This window comes from Schistocerca nitens, chromosome 6, assembly GCF_023898315.1.
Source record: "Schistocerca nitens isolate TAMUIC-IGC-003100 chromosome 6, iqSchNite1.1, whole genome shotgun sequence".
Taxonomy (NCBI): Eukaryota; Metazoa; Arthropoda; class Insecta; order Orthoptera; family Acrididae; genus Schistocerca; species Schistocerca nitens.
In genome coordinates, this window is record NC_064619.1 from 265,491,157 (window position 1) to 265,516,519 (window position 25,363).

A 25,363-nucleotide genomic window follows, 5' to 3' on the forward strand; every position below is an offset into this window, starting at 1 on the left:
TTGGTATCCGAACACGCAGTGCTCGTGTGCCCATTTCGCTCTAGTTTTGCTATCCGACTCTCTACTTCTTTCATTCGTTTCGTGATGTTCGTAACCGCAATATTACCTTGAGTCTTTAAGGCCGCTAGGGATTTCGAGTGGACTTGTGTCGCACGTCGCAAGCGCCCTGCGAGTTTAAGAGTTACTCTTGCGATTTTCATTGCCCCTGTTGCTGCAGTTTTGGCTAGGCCTGCTACTTTTTGTGCTACCATTGACATTTGTTTTGCTTCTCCACATTCTTTCTTTATTGTTAATAATTCCCCACGAATTGCCCCTATATGCGAGATTATTGCCTCAGTGTCCCTCTTACGCTGTTCGTCGGCTTCTTCCTTCTCCTTCTTACGTTGTTTCTCCTCTTCTTCCTTCTCCCTCTTACGCTGTTCGTCAGCTTCTTCCTTCTCCTTCTTACGTTGTTTCTCCTCTTCTTCCTTCTCCCTCTTACGCTGTTCGTCAGCTTCTTCCTTCTCCTTCTTACGTTGTTTCTCCTCTTCTTCCTTCTCCCTCTTACGCTGTTCGTCAGCTTCTACCTTCTCCTTCTTACGTTGTTTCTCCTCTTCTTCCTTCTCCCTCTTACGCTGTTCGTCAGCTTCTTCTTTCATTGATCGTAGGAAGCTCAGTATTGGGTTTACGTCATCTTCTTGATCCTCTTCAAACATGGGCGATGTAACTCTGGACACCTGGGCGCTAGAGCTCTGACGTGACCGAGCTGGCCTCTGTCTGCACTCGTTCGTTTGACTATAAACTTCTGCTACCGTCTCGACCTGTGTGCCTGTCTCTGTTTCATCCTCTACTTCACTATCATAATCACGGCCGCAACGCTGCTCTGAGATCGCGTCCAAATCACCTTCCTCATCAATGCCCCTGGCGTCCTGTCCTGCTAAAAATGTGCCCATCTCATCTCCGAACCTATTCCCGTCAGTAAACTGCCCCTTATCCATTATGCTATCCTCTTTTGTTTTAGCTTCGCCCGATAATAGTCGTGCCTTACTTCTCGTTATCATTCATAAAAACAAATTCATCTAAAATGCACAATAAAATTAATCTACTCCATATATTTTTTACACATAAACATAAAATTTCAACAACGCTGTTCCAACGCTGTAATCACAAACACAATTTGATGTGGTACAGAAACCGCACGCAAATCCGACAAAGTGCGATGCGGTACAGACACCACATCAGCGAAACACAAAAAAAACAATGAACAAAAAAAATATATACACTGAAAACAAAAACTGTAGTCATGCGCCGCTACTTAAAACAAAACGCGGAACTACCAAAAAAAACTTGGGTATTAATCATTAAAAAAAATAGAGAGAAAAAAAATTGAATGTTCCTACAATCCTGTTTGTTTATCAGAGATTCACAGGAAAGATCCGAGGCCAAGGGTCGCCATATTATGCGAGGTGCCGGGGCTAGTAGTGTATTTATCACTAAATTCTACTAGAATCCACATGTGTAAATCATGCTCTAAGCCCCCCCTATTCTAACTCCGACTTTTGCTGTTGCACAAGGATAAAACAAATACGCGAACTGACTCTAATCAACCCTGCTAGTGGAGTAGAAGAGAGTTTGGCACCTGCAATAATTTAATTTGATAAATAAGTTAAATAAACAAAGGTTTCATTAGCATAGTGAGGAATGATAGGGTTGCTCTATTGATTAACAGAAAGAAAGTTCTGTCCAAAATAACAATATGATTTATTAAGATTAAACGCAGAATAGTAAAAGAGACACAGGAAATGTAAAACATCAAATTGGCTAAAATTGGAGATTCATACAAACACAGTAAAGGTGAAGTTGTCCCTAACTTAGATCGTGAGGTTTAAGACGAAGTGGTATGTGGAGCCAATTCCTTTCCACTCAAATCTCAAGAGAGACACACAGCTAACCCAATAGTAATTGCTGCTACTCGAAACTGAACAAAGTTAGAAAAGGATGAACAGGCGCGCTCTGCTGAGCTCTGATTATCACCTAGGAAAATCCCTATCTGCCGGTGCTGCGGACGTACATTACCAACAGTCTTCTTATCTCCCAGAACACGATCTGGCGTACCGCAGGCGAGGGCTGGTTGCTCCCACGTCCTCGACCGAAAGGCGACTGCCGACTACCCAGAGCACCCGCACAGGCCGAACACCGAACATTCCCGCCCCCACGACAGTGGCCGTGGTTACGTTCCAATCAGCAACTCGAAAACCGGCGGAAATTCCACTCCATTGCCGGAGCACTACCATTCCACCAATGGAGATTCTTGGCGCCAATTTCTGTGCTGATTTTGCAGAAAGTGCGGGAATTTTCCCGCCACAACTGCGTGGGTACACAAGTCATTCCCACGCCTCGCTGGTAGCCCGCCAGAAAGTGTTTTCGCAAGGTTTCTCTGAAGTAACGGAACCTCTAGCCCAGCCGCTACTTCACACCCCAGCGGGCGTGTCTCTTGACAATGTCGGCGTCTGAAAAGCATTCACTCGACTGCCTCACACACGTCGGCTTAACTCTCTCCTGTTCCACAGAGCCCGCCTGTCACCGGCCCACCCGGGTGACGAGAGACGCTGCGTGGGAAGTACGCGTGTTAAGGAAAAGCAACCCTCCACCGCATGCAACTAGAGAGGAGAATCGTAAGATAGAAATATGAGAGGGGGCTCATGCCACCTCTCACCATGTCACTGGGTCACAGCTGTTCGCGATTGGTTTGAAGAATATTCGGGGCAATTCGAGCGAATAATTTGGCCACCCATACACGAATCCCATCGATAAGTCATGGGACTAATCGAGAGGACAGTTCGTGCACAAAATCCTGCAACGGCAACACTTTCGCAGTTATGGAAGACAATAGAAGCAACATAGCTAAATATTTCTACAGGGAACTTCCAGGGACTTCTTGAGTCAACGCCACTTCGAATTGCTGCACTGAGCCGGGAAAAGGAGAACTGACACGATATTAAGAGGTATCCCGTGACTATCGTCACGTCGTTGCAAATCGATACGTGTGTGTGCGTGTGGGGGGGGGGAGGGGGGGACGCTCCAGCATGGCTACGATACCTTTTTAGCTAATCTAGCTTATTAAAACAAAGTCTTAGTATCACCTGAGAATTATCGTGCGACAGACGACCCCTAGAACACTTATTTGTGTGGGTGTGAAAGTGGTTACATGAGGTAGGCACAACTCAGAAACAGTACATAATTTCAGACAGACTTAACCAAGCACACACACACACACGAGAGAGAGAGAGAGAAAGAGACGCGCGGGCGTGTGTGCGTTATTGTATTTCAACATGGGCCCTTGGGGGACATTTGTATTTACTGTTAATGAAACTTCATGCTTTTTCATTGAATAAAAAGTGTAATTAACCCGAAGTTCCTCCTTCATTATATTCCTCCTGAAATCTTATTTCCGTCTGAGTCTGTACGGGCTCATTAATCATTTATTCCCTTCAGTAGCCGACGCGAGCACCTCCTATTGGAAGCAAAATGTCGTTAGTACAATTAACAGTATTATAAATTGCCTTTAGCAGATCGAATGTTTTTTTTTTCCCCTTTGCGTGCAGTTTTCAGCCAATATGAGGTAGATTTCGCTATAGTGAGTTGTGGTATGTCATTCCTACTTCTTGCTGTTAGTTGTTAGGCAGTACATGGTGTAATTTGCATCTGCACTGCATGCATTTCCGCAAGTAGCAGTTGCCCTTACAGGTTGTGTTACGATGGTTAAACGCTTTGCTTCTAATTTTGAGTTATTTTAACGTATGTTAAAGACCCCTTCATATATTACTTTGTAACATCAGAGTGTGCTTACTGCCTATTTTTTTCATTGACAGTAGTCAAAACGCGTTGTTCTTCATTCATGGGTCATAATTTTGAACAAGAAGAGAAATATTTTCGGTGAAATAGCAGCGGAGCCATAATGCACTCGGGATCAAATCTAACAGCTTTTCAAGTGAAAACAGTTAATACGCCACCCGAAGAATTGGCCAAGCAGTGATGTTCGTCAAGAAGAGATGTTTGCCAAGCAGGGATACCGCAACACCAAAAATCGCTACTTGTGTGTGTCTGGTATTTTTTTTTATCCCAAATGAACGGCATAATTGCACACTCCTGAAATTTCCGATGGTGCAAAAGCACCTAAAGACGAGTGAGTTACAGAGGAAAACAAGCTATTTTATTGTTCTCAGACTTCTACATTGTTAAACAAAAGGGACGTAATTATTGTACTTCTAGATGATTGTTTAAAGAAATATATCAACTACGATTAAAGATTATTTTATTTCATTTGCGGTCGACATTCTGGAACACAGTATTTTAGGAAAAAAACTATGGTGTATCAGGGTCATATAGCCTATTGTGATTCACCAGTAAAAGTATTCTGTGCAGTACTCGAAAATATAACTTTGGAAACTTTGACACAGAGATATATTTTACTGAATAATGTTTTGCAGGAAATGTATTCCCGCGCACGCTATAAAGGGAAGTACACAAACCACGAATGCAAATCGTGTAATGACATATTCAAAGCGCATGCAGCGATTGCTTGCTCTCCGTACTAGAGCTGAAGAGATAAATCTGTAATTACAAATATATATACGATAATAATCGCCTTTCCATTTCAACTAGCAACGGAGGAGCACGATTCCGGCGCTCACGTTCGGCTTTATCTACGCATAAACGGAAAGCGGGTCGCCGCTGTGTCCAGGTTAATTGTTTCCCGCTACAAATTGCGCGTAGATACTGGATCTGCAGCCGGCGCTTGCGTTCCACCGCCGTGGCTACGTTTAATTTATTCTCGTCTGAGCCGGTGCGCGCGCAATCTCCGATACCTGGCTGTTCCGCTTCTATGAGCAAGCGATGAATGACAGTAAATACGTCCCTCGGCTTGTGTTCCTCTCTTTGTGTGTCTGTGGCCGTGTGTGCGTGTGCGTGTTCTGTTCTATACGAGAGTATCAGGCGGATAGTCAGGAAAAAGAATATTTCCATACAGTTTTAGTTATGAGGCTTTTGCGATGTAAACATCCATTTCGTAGGTATTTCTTTTCTATATCTACTGAGTTATTTTCACTTCTTAAGGTCAAAGGCTTTATCTTGGATAATAAATATGATCTCGACATCACTAAAATCGGACTTTAGTTCCAGCAGTGTGCTACATGAGCGACGTATTGTATGTTTCAACGTATAATTATTGCACTGCAGTTAGGCTAGATGTTGTTGCTGTTTACATTTGTCTTTTGCATTTCTTCTTCTCTTCCTCTTGTTATTTACAACACCTAATTTTTTACAATAGTTTTAATCAACAATTACCTACTTTTCATTATTGTTGGCGCTGAACTGTTTTTCTGATCTTCTTTATCTCCTTAAAAAAATTATTACAATGTCTGATTTTTAAAAGTTCGTCTCTTATTGCGGAAAGCACGACGAGTGAAATTAAATGGAGAGAGAGAGAGAGAGATTTACGCGTGTATGATAAATCACTTCCCTCGAAAATTTCTTCCCTTCATACCTCCTCTGTTTTACTATAGTCGATGTGTCACTGACCCCTTTTGTACCAAGACTGCAGTACATATGAGGTGCCTACTTGTATCCACCGCCCCGAGTGGAATGCATAATTTTTGAGTAATGGTCACCGACGTGCAGTTTTCTCTAATTGTTGTCCCCTGCACAGAAAACAGCACGTAGGTCGTGATTCCGTTATCTTGAGCCTGCAATAAAATGTTAGCGAGGAACCAGCAAAAATAATTAAATTTTGTACTGGTTTGTTTAAAAAGGATGCCATTCGCTTTTTATTATCAGAATACGAGAAACTACACAGTTATTGTCCACTTAATAAATCACAAATATTTTCCATTCTTCATACTTTCACAGAAAAGAGAATAATGACTTGCATGTTGCGTAATTACTGTCGCACTATTTCTCAGCTACATGACCAAAAAACCAGAGATTCCAAAATAAATTCTTGACCAATACCGAGCATGGCAGACAACATGTCTATCCTCCGAGACTGCTTGTCCAGGTCTGATCTTACAGCAGAAGAACTTCGCCTGCCATCCAAGCTAGGCGAGATCCGAAAATCTCTGAAGTGCTTCGTCTACCTTTTTGTATAGCAATTGTTTGTTATTCTGCTGATAACTGGCACTTTTGAGATAAGAGATTGACAACCTGCTATTGAGAGATACTTTTATACGAAATGCAAATAAATTCACTCTTTCGTTTTTCTAATATTAATAACAGAAGTTTTCAATTTTGGCGCGCTACTTTCGAATACAGCAGCCAATTGCGAAGAATGACCTCAATTTAGGTGGCCTTTCTCACGATACCCGTACCGAATAATACACCTCAAACCCATTACGTCTGTCTATGGAGAGCTTCATGTAGCTGAATATGATGGCCATAAAACCAGAAATATTAACGTAAGTCCAATGAAAAACTGAAGACGCTCTAATTGCATTGGTAGCTTCCTGAAGTGCTGGTGATTAGGATGATGGACAGACGGAAAGAAACAGTTGTTGCTTTAGAGTCCTATTTTCTATATTCAGTTTCTATTTTTAATACTACAATGATAGAAGGCAGCTAAATTCCATCTCATAAACATTTTCTCTAAGATTTTAATCATTTTAACTGTGTTGTAAGATGTTTATTTATTGCCCGAACTTTGTAGTAATAAATATTTCAGTAGGCGAATATTTTTTTTGTGCGTGCAGGATTTGTCAATTATGTGTCGCCAGCGAATACTTTCTGAATAAGAGATTGTGATATTGTTATACGCATATATATATATGTTTCAAAAATGACCGGTATATTTGAAACGGCAATAAAAACTAAACGAGCAGCGATAGAAATACACCGTTTGTTGCAATATGCTTGGGACAACAGTACATTTTCAGGCGGACAAACTTTCGAAATTACAGTAGTTACAATTTTCAACAACAGGTGCGCCATTCTGTACGTCGTCTTTCTGCTGTAAGCGTGTGCTGTTCACAACGTGCAAGTGTGCCGTAGACAACATGGTTTATTCCTTAGAACAGAGGATTTTTCTGGTGTTGGAATTCCACCGCCTAGAACACAGTGTTGTTGCAACAAGACGAAGTTTTCAACGGAGGTTTAATGTAACCAAAGGACCGAAAAGCGATACAATAAAGGATCTGTTTGAAAAATTGCAACGGACTGGGAACGTGACGGATGAACGTGCTGGAAAGGTAGGGCGACCGCGTACGGCAACCACAGAGGGCAACGCGCAACTAGTGCAGCAGGTGATCCAACAGCGGTCCCGGGTTTCCGTTCACCGTGTTGCAGCTGTGGTCCAAATGACGCCAACGTCCACGTATCGTCTCATGCGCCAGAGTTTACACCTCTATCCATACAAACTTCAAACGCGGCAACCCCTCAGCGCCGCTACCATTGCTGCACGAGAGACATTCGCTAACGATATAGTGCACAGGATTGATGACGGCGATATGCATGTGGGCAGCATTTGGTTTACTGACGAAGCTTATTTTTACCTGGACGGCTTCGTCAATAAACAGAACTGGCGCATTTGGGGAACCGAAAAGCCCCATGTTGGAGTCCCATCGTCCCTGCATCCTCAAAAAGTACTGGTCTGGGCAGCCTTCTCTTCCAAAGGAATCATTGGCCCATTTTTCAGATCCGAAACGATTACTGCATCACGCTATCTGGACATTCTTCGTGAATTTGTGGCGGTACAAACTGCCTTAGACGACACTGCGAACACCTCGTGGTTTATGCAAGATGGTGCCCGGCCACATCGCACGGCCGACGTCTTTAATTTCCTGAATGAATATTTCGAAGATCGTGTGATTGCTTTGGGCTATCCGAAACATACAGGAGGCGGCGTGGATTGGCCTCCCTATTCGCCAGACATGAACCCCTGTGACTTCTTTCTGTGGGGACACTTGAAAGACCAGGTGTACCGCCAGAATCCAGAAACAATTGAACAGCTGAAGCAGTACATCTCATTTGCATGTGAAGCCATTCCGCCAGACACGTTGTCAAAGGTTTCGGGTAATTTCATTCAGAGACTACGCCATATTATTGCTACGCATGGTGGATATGTGGAAAATATCGTACTATAGAGTTTCCCAGACCGCAGCGCCATCTGTTGTTGAAAATTGTAACTACTGTAATTTCGAAAGTTTGTCTGCCTGAAAATGTACTGTTGTCCCAAGCATATTGCAACAAACGGTGTATTTCTATCGCTGCTCGTTTAGTTTTTATTGCCGTTTCAAATATACCGGTCATTTTTGATATATATATATATATATATATATATATATATATATATATATATATATATATATATATATGTGTGTGTGTGTGTGTGTGTTAGATATGAAGGACCTCTTCCGGCTTCAACTTCTTAAAACGATTGCTTGCTGGGCTGACCCACGTCCCTCACTCCTTTGGATGTGTATTGCAAAACATTTTTATGATATCTGCTTTGTTGCGTTCTCTTTACGTGTTGCTTCCATTTCGTCCTATGTGCGTCCATTTCGTCTGTTACTGCAAATATTTTACGAGTGGGGAGGGGACAATAATTAAGCATTATTCTGGAGAAGCTCAAGAAATTTCTACCTAACGCGTATATCCATTATCAAGTTTCTGCGCGGAGGAGACATCCGTATGACCGCTAGGCTGGGGTGGAGGGTCAGAATGATGTGAAATGCGTAAATAACTGAAACGACCGACATTAGTGACGAATCCACAATTTACAAATGCAAGACTTGATACCGTGGCACAACTTCACTGATTTTGTAATTTAAGATTTGTATACCGTATTCATATTTTAGAAATAAAGTAAGTTCGTGTTTTTCCAATATAATCAGATTTTATGTCTTTTCCTGTCTTATGTACCTTTGGGATAAATAAGTAACCCTCTTAATTTGGGTAATCACCTAGGTTTTTAGCTAATTCATTGTCTGAAGTGGTAATTGGCTTCTCCAGTAATAACACATGTTATTCTGCTGGATGATAGTGAAAACGAAGAAATATTACCAAAGAATAGTGAATTTTGGAAAAAGACGCAGTTGCCGGTCTACGACGCCACACACTTCGATTATTACTAGAGACACAGACATATTTTTCATCGTCCAAGGTGGCTGCTAAAGATGGTACAGTGGGGAGATGACTAAGTCAACGTTATAATCATATGGGATTATGTCGGCTGCGCATTTCTTGGAAAATAATGTAGGTGCCCGTCCTACCTACACAAGGCAGCTAGTCGATAATTCTGTTGTCTACGCTTTTCCATTTCTTTACGTCTAAGTGTTTCGACTTGTGTGGCTGTAGAACATAATTGGCATCATGAATGTTTGTGATGTCATTTGAAGTTACCTCTTTTTTAAAGGGTCATCCGTCTTTAAATTATTTCATTCTATTCTCCATCTTTTAATTTCTTGTTTTCATTTCTTCGTAACTACCACACGCAACATCCACTCTAACTTTTTGTCCATAAATTAGTCTGCCTGCCCCTACTATTCTTTTCTTTCTACTGCTTCTTTAACCGCCGAGTTAACTATTCTTGATGTTGTAGCAGATGGCTAAGCTGCTCCTTCTCCTAATAAGACATTTTTCCTCACTCATTATTTCTTGAACTTTAGTCCACGCTATAACAGCCTACTTCATTTTTAACACTGTTCTACTGCACCGCGTTTCAAATTCTTACAGTTCTCAGTGTAGCAAATACTAAGGGCAGGAACAAAGAAGTCTTGCCACTTTAGGTCGGTGATCTCCATTATTTACCTGTGTTAGAACTATATAAGGACATGACATGAAACTGTTATATATAGTGTAAGGTAAACAGACGGCGCAACTGTCATCGACCACTAATCGTTCTCAAATGCCACTGTTAGAACTTTCAAATCGATTATTTCATATTGTTTTCTCATTTCACCACCATCCTATATACGCCTAGAGACACCAGCCGTTTCTTCGACCAAATGTTACATGTGTCCCAAAGTTGTCTGAAATGGTTCCTCGTATAACACAGTTGTGTTTTCCGTTCCACGTACCTTCGCACTCAACCACCATATCTATTTCCAAGGGTCAGCTATCGTTACGCCGTCACTAATCAGCGTCACAATCCCGAATACTATGGATTCGACACTAATATTTGTAGTTTTTCATCGTTTTGCATCACCATCTTCCTTCTCTTAAACATAACCTAAGGTGTGAAATGTAACCACAACTGACAGAAATCAACGTACCTACCCCTAACATTGTGATAACGATGGTGATGTTTGGTTTGTGGGGCGCTCAAATGCGTGGTCATCAGCGCCCGTACAAAGTCCCAATTTTTACATAGTCCAATTTTTACGCAGTCCAATCGTGTCACTGTCACGAATGACGATGATGATGATGATGAAATGATGAGGACAATACAAACACCCAGTCCCGGGGAAGAGCAAATCCCCAATACGACCAGGAATCGAATCCGAGACCCCGTGATCCAGAGGCAGATCAGAGGTATACCACGAGATGCGGACCCTAACATTGTGGATTTGACGTTACTGCCAGTTTTTTTAGTATTCTTACAAGTAACGTCCATTCAGCCCTATTCACACCTCCAGGGTTAAAAAATCGTAACTGACACCATAATCCTAGAAACAACGAAAACTATGGAATCAACAATAATATCAGTCGTTTACCGTTTTCTCGCGTACCATCTCTTTCCAAGCCCTCACTGCTAGAGGCGCCACTACTGCAATTACTTGCCGTTGGTTTTTAATGCATTGAAGCATTTTTTATTAAAAAATTCATTGAACCTGTCTCAGAAGAGGAAAAAATGTGATCATGAAAGAATTATTAGAAAAGCATAGAAATATATTAACATACTTCCTAATTTTTGAATGCTGGTAGCTCATTAGCGGAACATCGTGTTGTGAGAGGTGGGGACGAAACAAAAAGTAAGAAAAGAACTAGATATTTGCTACATTTAAATGTAAACATTCAACACATGAGGGTGAAAAATAGATGCACAGCTAAAGGGAAAGTTGTGGGAGGAATGGCATACAAAAGTGGGGACGTGCCGAGCGCCGTCGCTGTGCGGCTACTGTGTGTGGGCCACCTGTAGGCAGCGAGCACGCGCCAAGCCGAGCAGCCGGCCGCATGCTCGCAGCGCGTGCCATGCGACATTTACGGCAGACAGGAATGCCGCCGATCTGGGCTGGGGGCGGAGCGCGCCGCCTCCGGCTGGCAGGCAGTTTGCCGGTGCAGGGGAATACCATCCGAATATTAGTTAGGAACGCATTTGCAACTTATTGGGTAATTGTAAAGCAAACTGTAGTGGCTACAACGGTTATGTCTCCTAAGGGTAGCCAGGCGGATTTTCTCTGATGTTTCAGCAGTTGTTTGTAATTTCGTTCTTGCAATGTGTAGCTGTAATCAATCCAAACAAATGCTTCTCATAAAGTCTCCCAATTTTGGCGGAAACAGTCGGTTTGTTTTCGCTACAAACAAAATAGTTTTGAAATCGGAATTGCACGTACCCAATAGACAGAGCTGTCCTAAATTAGGCTAGTGCGACATTCGTTTTATCGATGTATATTAACAGTTACAGTAAGACACGAATAATAATAAGAACTCCAGCAGCAGCGGGGCACTACCGATGCATAGCCGCAGCAGTTAGCGCGGGCCAGAGCGCTGGTGTCACTGCTGGAGTCCTGGTTATCATTCTTGTTTTAACGTTCCTGTTGATACACGTCGATGAAACGAATATCGCGCACTAGACAACTATGGGACTACTTTGTCGAGTGGGAACGTAAACTTCTGATTTAAAAATCATTTTCTTTGCAACGAGAGACGAAGGCAAGCTTTCCGTGGACGCTGGGCGTCGCATGAAAGACGTGACGAGCTGTATCTGTTTGAGCTGACTCCACCTACACTTTGCAGAAACGGAACTGCAAATATCTGCCGGAAGGAATGAGAAATGGGACTGACGCCTCTCAGATGAGATACCTTACATACACACACACATATATATATATATATATATATATATATATATATATATATATATATATATGAGAAATGGGACTGACGCCTCTCAGATGAGATACCTTACATACACACAAACACACACACACATACACACACACACACACACACACACATATATATATATATATATATATATATATAGGTGGAATATATATATACACTCCTGGAAATGGAAAAAAGAACACATTGACACCGGTGTGTCAGACCCACCATACTTGCTCCAGACACTGCGAGAGGGCTGTACAAGCAATGATCACACGCACGGCACAGCGGACACACCAGGAACCGCGGTGTTGGCCGTCGAATGGCGCTAGCTGCGCAGCATTTGTACACCGCCGCCGTCAGTGTCAGCCAGTTTGCCGTGGCATACGGAGCTCCATCGCAGTCTTTAACACTGGTAGCATGCCGCGACAGCGTGGACGTGAACCGTATGTGCAGTTGACGGACTTTGAGCGAGGGCGTATAGTGGGCATGCGGGAGCCGGGTGGACGTACCGCCGAATTGCTCAACACGTGGGGCGTGAGGTCTCCACAGTACATCGATGTTGTCGCCAGTGGTCGGCGGAAGGTGCACGTGCCCGTCGACCTGGGACCGGACCGCAGCGACGCACGGATGCACGCCAAGACCGTAGGATCCTACGCAGTGCCGTAGGGGACCGCACCGCCACTTCCCAGCAAATTAGGGACACTGTTGCTCCTGGGGTATCGGCGAGGACCATTCGCAACCGTCTCCATGAAGCTGGGCTACGGACCCGCACACCGCTAGGCCGTCTTCCGCTCACGCCCCAACATCGTGCAGCCTGCCTCCAGTGGTGTCGCGACAGGCGTGAATGGAGGGACGAATGGAGACGTGTCGTCTTCAGCGATGAGAGTCGCTTCTGCCTTGGTGCCAATGATGGTCGTATGCGTGTTTGGCGCCGTGCAGGTGAGCGCCACAATCAGGACTGCATACGATCGAGGCACACAGGGCCAACACCCGGCATCATGGTGTGGGGAGCGATCTCCTACACTGGCCGTACACCACTGGTGATCGTCGAGGGGACACTGAATAGTGCACGGTACATCCAAACCGTCATCGAACCCATCGTTCTACCATTCCTAGACCGGCAAGGGAACTTGCTGTTCCAACAGGACAATGCACGTCCGCATGTATCCCGTGCCACCCAACGTGCTCTAGAATGTGTAAGTCAACTACCCTGGCCAGCAAGATCTCCGGATCTGTCCCCCATTGAGCATGTTTGGGACTGGATGAAGCGTCGTCTCACGCGGTCTGCACGTCCAGCACGAACGCTGGTCCAACTGAGGCGCCAGGTGGAAATGGCATGGCAAGCCGTTCCACAGGACTACATCCATCATCTCTACGATCGTCTCCATGGGAGAATAGCAGCCTGCATTGCTGCGAAAGGTGGATATACACTGTACTAGTGCCGACATTGTGCATGCTCTGTTGCCTGTGTCTATGTGCCTGTGGTTCTGTCAGCGTGATCATGTGATGTATCTGTCCCCAGGAATGTGTCAATAAAGTTTCCCCTTCCTGGGACAATGAATTCACGGTGTTCTTATTTCAATTTCCAGGAGTGTATATATATAGGGTGAGTCACCTAACGTTACCGCTGGATATATTTCGTAAACCACATCAAATACTCACGAACCGATTCCACAGACCGAACGTGAGGAGAGGGGCTAGTGTAATTGTTTAATACAAACCATACAAAAATGCACGGAAGTATGTTTTTTAACACAAACCTACGTTTTTTTAAATGGAACCACGTTAGTTTTGTTAGCACATCTGAACATATAAACAAATACGCAATCAGTGCCGTTTGTTGCTTTGTAAAATGTTAATTACATCCGAAGATATTGCAACCTAAAGTTGACGCTTGAGTACCACTCCTCCGCTGTTTGATCGTGTATATCGGAGAGCACCGAATTACGCAGGGATCCAAAGGGAACGGTGATGGACCTTAGGTACAGAAGAGACTGGAACAGCACATTACGTCCACATGCTAACACCTTTTTATTGGTCTTTTTCACTGACGCACACGTAGATTACCATGAGGGGTGAGGTACACGTACACACGTGGTTTCCGTTTTCAATTACGGAGTGGAATAGAGTGTCCCGACATGTCAGGCCAATAGATGTTCAATGTGGTGGCCATCATTTGCTGCACACAACTGCAATCTCTGGCGTAATGAATGTCGTACACGCCGCAGTACACCTGGTGTAATGTCGCCGCAGGCTGCCACAATACGTTGTTTCATATCCTCTGGGGTTATAGGCACATCACGGTACACATTCTCCTTTAACGTACCCCACAGAAAGAAGTACGTTCTAATAATAAACATCACCAACGTCAATTTCACCTAAGATTGAATATGCCTTATCTGATTCTGCAGATGATGAGAAAAGGAAGTACAGTAGAGAATGTGGAAGTAGATGCATTGCAGCTTTGTTTCTCTTGCCTTTTTCTGCTCCCAGTTTTCTTTGCACTCACCCTTACCTCTATATCTGAAAGTACTCCGTCTACTCCTGAAAAGCAGGCTTTCCGCTGCCCTCCTCCAACTTGACTGTTTGTAAAGCACTGACACTTTTTCAAGTTTTTTTTCTTTTATGTTCTTTCTTCTTTTTCAATTTTCTCCACTCCGAATGCACGTCAATAAGGTTTTGTGAACAACGCTGTATATTTCTTGGTTTCTCCCAAAACCTAATGCAACACGATCGGTAACAAACAATTGACTGCACTGCACGTGCACGTACTATAAGGCGAGGTGACGTCAGTGCGACGTCTTCGTCCAGTGTGAATGATCATATTCTACAAGCGAGTTCGCCCTCAAGTGGGCACGGGTTTTAGTGCTTTGTTCGTTACAAAATATTGTACATATATGTTTCAGAGTTATTCAAACAGTAGTGGACGATGGGCCCTCAAAAATATTGGTAGTCGGAAGATAACGGAGACGCTAATATACAGGGTGATTCAAAAAGAAAGAACAGATTTCCTTTGTCTGCCACAGACAAACTATGAGCGGTAGAAACACATTGCGCATGGCACTGGGTAGAGATAGGTTCGCACGGACAGAGATAGATTCGCACGGACACTAGACCACACATTCAACATGAACACCATGCCCTGCTCGACAAACATCGAAACCTCAGTCCATTTCAGTCCACACACGTATCATGAGGTCCCTGTTTATTGAATCCGCTACTTAAACAATTAGTTTTCTCAGCTCTTGAAAAATAGCTGCCGTAGGGGGACAAATACTCTTCCTTTTATGTACCTCCACGTAAAAAATCACAAGTTATGAGCTCTGGTGACATGGGAGGTGAAAAGCAGTGAAGAAAATCTTGTTCAACACATCTTTCAGTCCATTGTTGTAGGACGTCGTTATTGAGATACCACCGCCAAGCATAAAAATGGATTCATTGAAATCTTCGTGAAGTTGAGGAAACAAAATATTTTGCAGCATGTCCAAGATGACATTCCTGTCACATCTGCCTCCGCGAAACCGAAAGGTCCGTAAACTTTGTGCATGGAAATGGCACAAAACCCATTCAGTTTAGGTGATCTCTTCCATGTTCGATATTGACGCCAGCATTTTCTGATTCACAAATTTTGCAGTTTGGCCGTTTTCTTTATTCGCTAGATGATACGTTGATTCATCTGGAAATGAAAAGTCGTTCGGAAAATGTGTACGCAGCTGTATACTGGAGCGGTGAAATGCAGAATTCGTACCTTCTGTTATGGTCACCGGGACGTAGTTACCGCAGTAACGACACCCCGTAAGGTTTCATATGCAGACGTCTTTTCAGAAAGCGCCACACCGTTGTTTGATGAAGCTGATGTTCCTCGCCCTCCCATATTGTAGAATTCCCAGGGCTTCGTGTAAACGCATCTCGGGTACGCTCGACATACATCAGATACGGTGCCGGACCACGGCATGAATCCGTCCGGCGGATTAATGTCGACGTCCGGTGTGCCGGTTACCCGTGGATTGTTTTTAAGGCGGTTTTCCATCTACCTCAGCGAATGCGGGTTGGTTCCCCTTATTCCACCTCAGTTACGCTGTGCTGGCGATTGCTGCGCAAACACCGTTTCCACGTACGCGTACACCATCATTATTCTACCATGCAAACATTTGGGGCTACCCTAGTCGGGTATGAGACGTTCCGAGGGCTGGGGGGGGGGGGGGGTCCACTGGGGACAGAACCGTCCAATAACCCTGGGTTCGGTGTGGGCAGCGGTGGGGTGGGTGGACTGCTGTGGCCTGTGGTGGGTTTGTGAACCACCGAAGTCTCTCCGTCGTTTCTAGGTCCCCAGTTTAATACATACATATATACATTCATCAGATACGCGTGACCGACCAGTGTTCTCAACAAACTTTTACGAATTTTGTATGCCCATTACAAATCTGCTTTGCAGAGGCAGCTTCTTGCTGAATCGACTGCGGAATCCACGTTGCACTCCAACAATAGATTGAAATCACGAAAATTCCATCACACAAAATAATTTCTTTTGTGGTGTAGTCGCCTTGTTCTTACAAACAAACAACAGCGCAGGCGTTTCTAAATTCTGAACCTTCCTCTACCCAGTAACACGCGCAATGTGTTACTTTTTGTTGTTTGTCTAGATAAACAACTGAAATGTGGCCTTCCTTTTTGAATCACCCGTTGTAGGAACTTTTTGGATGTCTGACACTGAAGTGTCAGTTTACTTCATGTCATATCTGTGTGTCCGGCTGCTGAAGGTAAACTTGCAGTCATTAAACTGATAAAGGTTGGAACAGATTGAATTATGGAGAAACGCCCAATAGCGATCTACACACAGTAAACAAATGTATCATTAATTTTATTTTAAATCACAGAATTGTACAGATCCTAGTGCATCACAGTCACTTGGCTTGAGTAAGAGTTACATTGTACATCAATAATCTTATGTGATCCCTGAATAAACTTGTGCAGGACGATGCAAATGTTCTGGTTAAAAGCGAAAGTTCCTCCATGGTTTTTGTACCGTTGTTCATCTCGCTGGGATCAGCTACCATAAAGCTTTTAAGAAGATGGCTGACGCCATCTCAGGGTCCCAGTAAGATGCGAATCGGCAAAGCGTGGCAGCAAGTCGAGTGTTGAATAACCATCGGTGGGTAACGTAGCTTGTAGCCGTCTCAGATGACTTTGAAACTCAGTGGAGCGTTATACAGATAATTAGGAATCATTCTTGCGTGTGCCTGTCAGTTAGGTTTCCCCTATTTTACACGTTCTGGAGCACCATCTTAATCTGTTTTCTAGTATTCGTCAGAAGTAATATACTACTGTGCAAATGGTGGGACTTGTTACTGTTCTACGGTCTTTCTTGCAGCTGCAGTATTTTTACCAGTCACAGATCAAAAGAGCCTCTTACGTTTTATTTTGTACCAAGGTTTGATCAGGAATGATCGTTTAGTCTAGAAGACACAAATAGAATATAAGTGTAAGTCTTGTTCCAAGATTAGGAATTATAATAAGATCTATATTCATCCTGAAATGTCTACAAGATGAAAAACAGAATAATATTGCCGTAGCGCATAAATCCTTGTTAATACAACTGTTTAAAAACCACCATAAAAATCGTTCCAAATACACCAACGTCAATTAGAACTTTGTAAATAACTGTGTTGAAGTACAGTAGGATCAGAGTTGACATACTATGCTTGCAGCTACGGTACAAGCAGCCTAAGGAGCTTCACCAACATGTCAATCGCAGCATGCATAGCTTGAAAATACGTTGTGGCAGAGGAACAATGAGAATAGTAGACCTTTAAATTAATTTATTACTACCATCAGTCGCTAGTACCATAACATAATCAAGTCGCGCAGTGTAAATAAGATGCATTAAAATATAACCTAAGACAAAGAAAGGAGGCACCACGATGGAATTATCGGAATGGGACGGTAATCGGTAGTCACGATGTATATGTACTGACAAACAAATTATTAAAATTTCAGAAAAATTGGATGATTTACTCAAGAGAAAGAGCAAGTTCGTAACGCGTCGGTCCACCTGTGGCCCTTATGCAAACAGTTACTCGGCTTGGTATTGATTGATAGAGTTGTTGGCTGCCCTCCTGAGGTATATTGTGCCAAAATCTGTCCAACAGGCGCGTTCGTCTTTGAGTGTACAAGCACCGCAATCTTTTAATAAAGCATTTTGTTTTCAGCAGTTTTCAGCACCATTCATTTACAAAAATATTTTGTTTTGTATAATTAATAATTCCCACTAGCCATGCAGACTGCTACCAGTTTTGAGACCTAGTTTTTGTCAGTTTATTTTACCACTGAAGGTACAGAAGTTACAGCATTTCAGCAAGCTTAATACTTTCTTCCATATAAATTTGCTGCTAAGTCAACAAATTACACTCCTGGAAATGGAAAAAAGAACACATTGACACCGGTGTGTCAGACCCACCATACTTGCTCCGGACACTGCGAGAGGGCTGTACAAGCAATGATCACACGCACGGCACAGCGGACACACCAGGAACCGCGGTGTTGACCGTCGAATGGCGCTAGCTGCGCAGCATTTGTGCACCGCCGCCGTCAGTGTCAGCCAGTTTGCCGTGGCATACGGAGCTCCATCGCAGTCTTTAACACTGGTAGCATGCCGCGACAGCGTGGACGTGAACCGTATGTGCAGTTGACGGACTTTGAGCGAGGGCGTATAGTGGGCATGCGGGAGGCCGGGTGGACGTACCGCCGAATTGCTCAACACGTGGGGCGTGAGGTCTCCGCAGTACATCGATGTTGTCGCCAGTGGTCGGCGGTAGGTGCACGTGCCCGTCGACCTGGGACCGGACCGCAGCGACGCACGGATGCACGCCAAGACCGTAGGATCCTACGCAGTGCCGTAGGGGACCGCACCGCCACTTCCCAGCAAATTAGGGACACTGTTGCTCCTGGGGTATCGGCGAGGACCATTCGCAACCGTCTCCATGAAGCTGGGCTACGGTCCCGCACACCGTTAGGCCGTCTTCCGCTCACGCCCCAACATCGTGCAGCCCGCCTCCAGTGGTGTCGCGACAGGCGTGAATGGAGGGACGAATGGAGACGTGTCGTCTTCAGCGATGAGAGTCGCTTCTGCCTTGGTGCCAATGATGGTCGTATGCGTGTTTGGCGCCGTGCAGGTGAGCGCCACAATCAGGACTGCATACGACCGAGGCACACAGGGCCAACACCCGGCATCATGGTGTGGGGAGCGATCTCCTACACTGGCCGTACACCACTGGTGATCGTCGACGGGACACTGAATAGTGCACGGTACATCCAAACCGTCATCGAACCCATCGTTCTGCCATTCCTAGACCGGCAAGGGAACTTGCTGTTGCAACAGGACAATGCACGTCCGCATGTATCCCGTGCCACCCAACGTGCTCTAGAAGGTGTAAGTCAACTACCCTGGCCAGCAAGATCTCCGGATCTGTCCCCCATTGAGCATGTTTGGGACTGGATGAAGCGTCGTCTCACGCGGTCTGCACGTCCAGCACGAACGCTGGTCCAACAGAGGCGCCAGGTGGAAATGGCATGGCAAGCCGTTCCACAGGACTACATCCAGCATCTCTACGATCGTCTCCATGGGAGAATAGCAGCCTGCATTGCTGCGAAAGGTGGATATACACTGTACTAGTGCCGACATTGTGCATGCTCTGTTGCCTGTGTCTATGTGCATGTGGTTCTGTCAGTGTGATCATGTGATGTATCTGACCCCAGGAATGTGTCAATAAAGTTTCCCCTTCCTGGGACAATGAATTCACGGTGTTCTTATTTCAATTTCCAGGAGTGTACATTCTATAAAATGAATCATTAATAGGGCATTAGTGAAGAGGATATTGAGTGATACCATATTTGCATCTGTGATACCATATTAGCATCTGTTAGTCATTTAGCATCATGAGCCAAGCACAAATATTCATAACTTCAACGTACTTTCAAGAAAAATGTATAGTGCTGCAAAACAGCATTTAAAATCTTATTGTGATTAAAATGTTGGCATGTCCATTTCATCTGCCTGTCCCATATATTTTCGTTAGAGATCTAAGCTTATTACCCGGGCCACTATTAGGAGTAATACTTAGTAAGCCCAACCCCAAAGCTGCTAATCGAAGTTAGCCAAATTTGGCATTGAAACAGTAGGCTTCAGAAGTACCAACACTGTGGGTATATAACCTTCTACGGACAAAAACGTGTTTTTCCGAGCCCCTGGTGTGTAGGCTACATGCATTACAGGCATGTTGTGCAGGAACAGTATCGGCCTGCGAAATCAGCCTCCTTTGTAGGCAGCCTACATGTCAGGGTCAAGAATAGGCCTGCTTTACTGAACTGCTTTGTATGGCAGTCTGTAGGTCATTTGTCTTAAAACTTTTAAATTTATTTTTGAATACTACAATTTGTTGCATCCTAAATAACTAGGTGACATTCTTTTTTTAAAAAAGAAGTTTTAATGCAAAGCCCTAGAGTGAGACGGCCACTATTGTAAAATGTATTTAAATGGTGATTAAGTGGACGACATGTACTACACGAAGTCGAAGGGTCCCACATTAACTATAGATAATGTGATTTTACATCATACGCCTTCAGAAGAAGACGGCTTTAAAACCGTAGAAACCATGGTCACGGTTTAGTGAACCTGTATTTTGCGATTGGTTGGCTATCATTTCCAATGCTTTGAAGCATTTATTATTTGTTGCTGGATGAGGGCCTCCTCGAGACATTTCCATGTTTTACAGAATTCAGCTATGATGCTCTTAGTGATGCTGAGACATACATGATGCTCTTGCATGTTTTACAATGTCACTATCTACCTTCCATTAGGGTGTCATCTCAACCATTTTTATGTCTATTGAACCAGCAAGGAATTTCTTTGGACTATCTACTACTCTCTCGCTTGGCTAAACTAACCCTTTCCTGATCGTCATCTCCCCTTTTCCCCCATTCACTTCTAACTCTAATTCGTGTACTTTATTGTTATAGTATCCTTCCTACTCTGGTATGTTTCCTGATTAATTTGCTTGTTTTCTTGTCCCAAGAATGCACAACCAATTTCAGCTTCACTGCCATAGTTCAAAACTGGCAAGATACACAGAATGTACTCTTTCTCCTTTACAGCCTCTAGTGATGAGTTTTAAAAGCAATTTTTGAAGCAGTGGACACTGCCAATTTTAGTTTATTAAAAAAACTTCAGCTCATATTTACTCCTGCTGTATTTCTTTTCCTGGCTACACAGTCACTGTCTTTGATGAACAAAAAATTTATCCAGAATGAGATTTTCACTCTGCAGCGGTGTGTGCGCTGATATGAAACTTCCTGGCAGATTAAAACTGTGTGCCGGACCGAGACTCGAGCTCGGGACCTCTGCGTTTCGCGGGCAAGTGCTCTACAAAGTTCTTCTTTTTTTTTTTTTAATTTGTAGGAGGGCGGGGAGGGCAGAGAGATCAGGGGTCGTAACCCGAGGCCTGGTCACAGTGTCCCCCTCGCCCGTCAAGGAATCAAGGAATCAGGGATGATAAGGGGAAATCTTTTGTGGGAATGTTTATTTATTTATTTATTTTTATTTACTGTTTTTAATATCTTCTTAATTTGCTTTTACTTTATACCACAACAAAAATAACTGTACCTAGCACCGCATCGTGCTCTGAGTAAAGAAAACAATTTCTCGGCACGTTCGTACACCGAGGTAATGTATATGGGGAAAAAAAAGTGCTGCGTACATGATGCAGAAGGGTGTGTCGCTACTCTCCTTACGCTTCATCATCCAGGTACGTCTTCACGTATGTCCTACGTTTTCCCACCGAGAATCGAACTTAGTCTTGACAGCTCACTCAGTGGGTGTCTTCTCCTACCTATTGATGATCCAGCTGCGTGCAGGGTTGCGTAGGGCACTCCCTAAGTAATTAGAAAAATACTGTCTGTATTTTGGGTTCCGTACTATCTTGCAATGACGTTCTTGTAGGTAATTCCAAAAGTCGAATACATCTTTAGGTCCATCGTGAAATAAGTAGTGTACCGCATGTGCACGGATCCACGTGACAGCGTTGTTCCTTGTGCGCGGGAAATACTGTTGAAATAGTAGAAACCGAGGTGTAATGTGTTCCGGAGTCACTCGTAGAACATACGACAAAATATGTCGCACCAAGCGCCATACGTCTTCTGCCGCGCCGCATGTGAGACGGTGTTCGTCCGTGTCTGGCATCCCGCAGTCTACACATAGAGGCGACTCCGCCATGTTTATATTGTGGAAGCGTGATCGGGTGATCTGTTTACCATTGACTGTGATGTACCATGTGGATTGGACGTCTGTGGCCAGTGTAATCGCGTGAATCGTCTTCCACACCACCTTCCAATTAACCTGAGGGTTTTTGGTCTCCACGATGTTTGGTGGGCGCCTCTACTGTAGGACATTATACATATCACGCGCCGACGCCTGTTTCGTCGGTGGTACTGCGATACGGACAGAGCTGTTTTCAATGTAAAAGTTCCCGAAGTAGTAGAAGGGTGGGAGTATGTTTTGCGTTGTCAGTGGGGGCATAAGGGAGGGTGGAGCTAAGGACTCCAACAGCAAACCTGTCAAACTTTCCGGGTGGTGGCGCCACAGCTTGATGTGTGAGCTGACATACAGGGCCACAGCTCTGTCGTGGGCATGGACTAGACCAAGATCTCTCCTTTCTGGGGGAAGGGTCAGCGACTCATAACTGACTTTGAAGACTATGCCTGTGCTGACATAGGCTCCGAATGCCGACAATAGACTTCGAGCCATCAGTAACGGTATTGGAAGAACACGCGCTATGTGTAGAAGGCGCGATGCCAGGTAAACATTGACAAAGTGTGTCCTTTGTAGAATGCCGAGGTTCCGCAGACGAAGGTTGAAGATCTGGACCCGAATTTGTTGTAATAAGCGGCGGTAGTTAAGATCCGCACTGCGCCGTATGTCGTCGTGAAACTCTATTCCGAGACATTTCATAGCGCCACGAAGCTGTAGGGGTTCGACACTCGCTGGGGTCAACCCGTCTCCTATGGCCATGGCGACCGATTTGGCGACGTTGAGACAGCTGCCGGAAGCCACACCGCACGTGGTAATCCATTTTAGTGCTCTGATGACATCGTCGCGATTGCGGAACATGAGAACAGGTCGTCTGCATATGCTGCACAGCGAAATGTGACGTCACGTAGGGTAAGACCGGTGAGGCGTTGACGGAGGCCACAGAGGAGCGGTTCCAGTGCCAGAGCATATAGTAACGTCGACAAGGGGCAGCCTTGACGCACGGAGCGGAAAATTGGGAGGGACTGCGAGAGACGCCCGTTAACGAGCACTTTCGAAGTCGCCCCTCGGAGGAGGCGCATCACGACGTCTATGAATTGCTGTGGGTACTGCATGTGCTGGAGAACGGACGTTAGGTACGCGTGATCCACTCGATATAAAGCTTGGCTAAAATCTAGTGATGCCAGCGCTCCCGGGATGCGGCGCGCGCTGGCTAGGGCTATTAAGTCACGGTATCGACACAGTGCTGTGTGGATGTTGTTGTTACCCCCTAGGGAAGTCTGATTTGGCGAGATGACGTAAGGTAAGGTCGGTCGTAGACGGTTTGCTAATAGTCTGGTGAATATCTTCATGTCGCAGTTGACAAGTGTTAGCGGGCGGTAATCTTGTATTCGAGCCACACCTTTAGGTTTGTGAACCGGTATAATTATCCCTTCTACGAAGATAAATACTGGAAAGTTCTATAAAACTCTACAGGGAGCCCGTCGGGGCCAGGAGACTTATTCGCCGCTCCTTTACCTATGGCGTCGATAACTTCGTCTTCCGTAATCTCGTTCAATAACTCAGTTTGTAAATCCTGTGGGACAATGCCGTAAACCTGTTGTGAGACTGCTGTCACCGTCATCGGGTTGGAACATTGAGCAGAATAAAGTCGTGCGTAATGGTCTAAGAAGGCTGCAGCAATATCGCATTGTGTGGTGTGATGACGGCTGTCCTCAGTGGTGATGGCATGTATCGGCGCCCGTCTTCGCAGTGTACGTTCTCGGATGACGTGGTACATGGTGGGTCGTTCCGTTGCGAGTCTGCCTTGTGTTCGCACTCGGACGATCGTCCCTTCGAGGTGTCGGCGCATATGGGCTACGATCAGTGCCTTCGCACGCTGAACTGTCAACTGTCGTTCCGGTGTGGGTGGCAAGGAGGCGCATTCGCGAAGGACGGTGAAATAAAAATCAAGGGTCTGCCGCCTCCAAACAGCAGTCTCACGACCATACGTAATAAAAGTTCGCCGTAGGGCCGGCTTGGCGCAGGTTAACCACCAACTAATCGACGTAGGATACGTTGGGAGGCGGCGGACGCATGAACTCCAAGTGTCTTCGATGGCGCGTCGACAATCCGGAGAAGCGAGATGAGCCAGGTTTCATTTCCAGGGATGTCGGCTGCGCCACAGCCGTTGGCGAGGAAGGGTGACGGCACATATATAGGCCTCGTGATCAGAAAAGTCTACTGGCCACACCTCCGCGTCACTCACCATTGCCACGAGAGAATGGGAGACGTAAATCCTATCGATGCGACTAGACGAGTGACTCGTGAAATGGATGTATCCCGGTCTATTTCCTCGGACATGTTCCCATGTATCTACCAGCTGGAGATCGGCGATGAGCGTCCCAAGTTCGGGGCACGGTGGATGGCGTGGCAGCTGATCTTTAGGTGCTTGGGTGCAATTGAAATCGTCCCCTAATATCAAGTCATCTTGCCTGCCCTGAAAAAGCGGTGCTATTCCTTCTGCGAAGAATAGCGATCGGTCACGACGGCGATTCGTTCCGAAAGGGGCGTACACATTGATAAACCGGACGCCTTGCACCGTTACGGCCATTCCTCTAGCGTCGGGGAGATATCTGACTTCGTCCGCCTCGCGGCCTTCTCTGAGGAGAACCGCGACTCCACTGTTAGTTGGCGAGGCGTGGGACACACGAGCCGTATAACCATACATACCCGGGAAATCGGCGACGAAGACTTCTTGGTGAAAGACAATGTCAACGTCTGGTGAATTGAGCATGTCTTCGAGCAGCGGCAGCTTCGTACGTGTCCGAATGGTGTTAATGTTGATGGTCGTTAAGCGATAGGTCTGCAGATCGTCTCCTGCGGTGGGGGCCGTCTTGCGGTGGGGGCCGTCGTCAGTGTCGCCGTAGAAGTTGGGGCCTGTAATCTGCAGGCCGCGTCCGCGCCGGCATCTGTTGCTACTCGGGAGAGGCCGAAGTGTGGGAGGAGAGAGACCCCTCTCCTCATCATCCACAGCGGGCGTAGAATCGTAAGTAACGGTGGCTG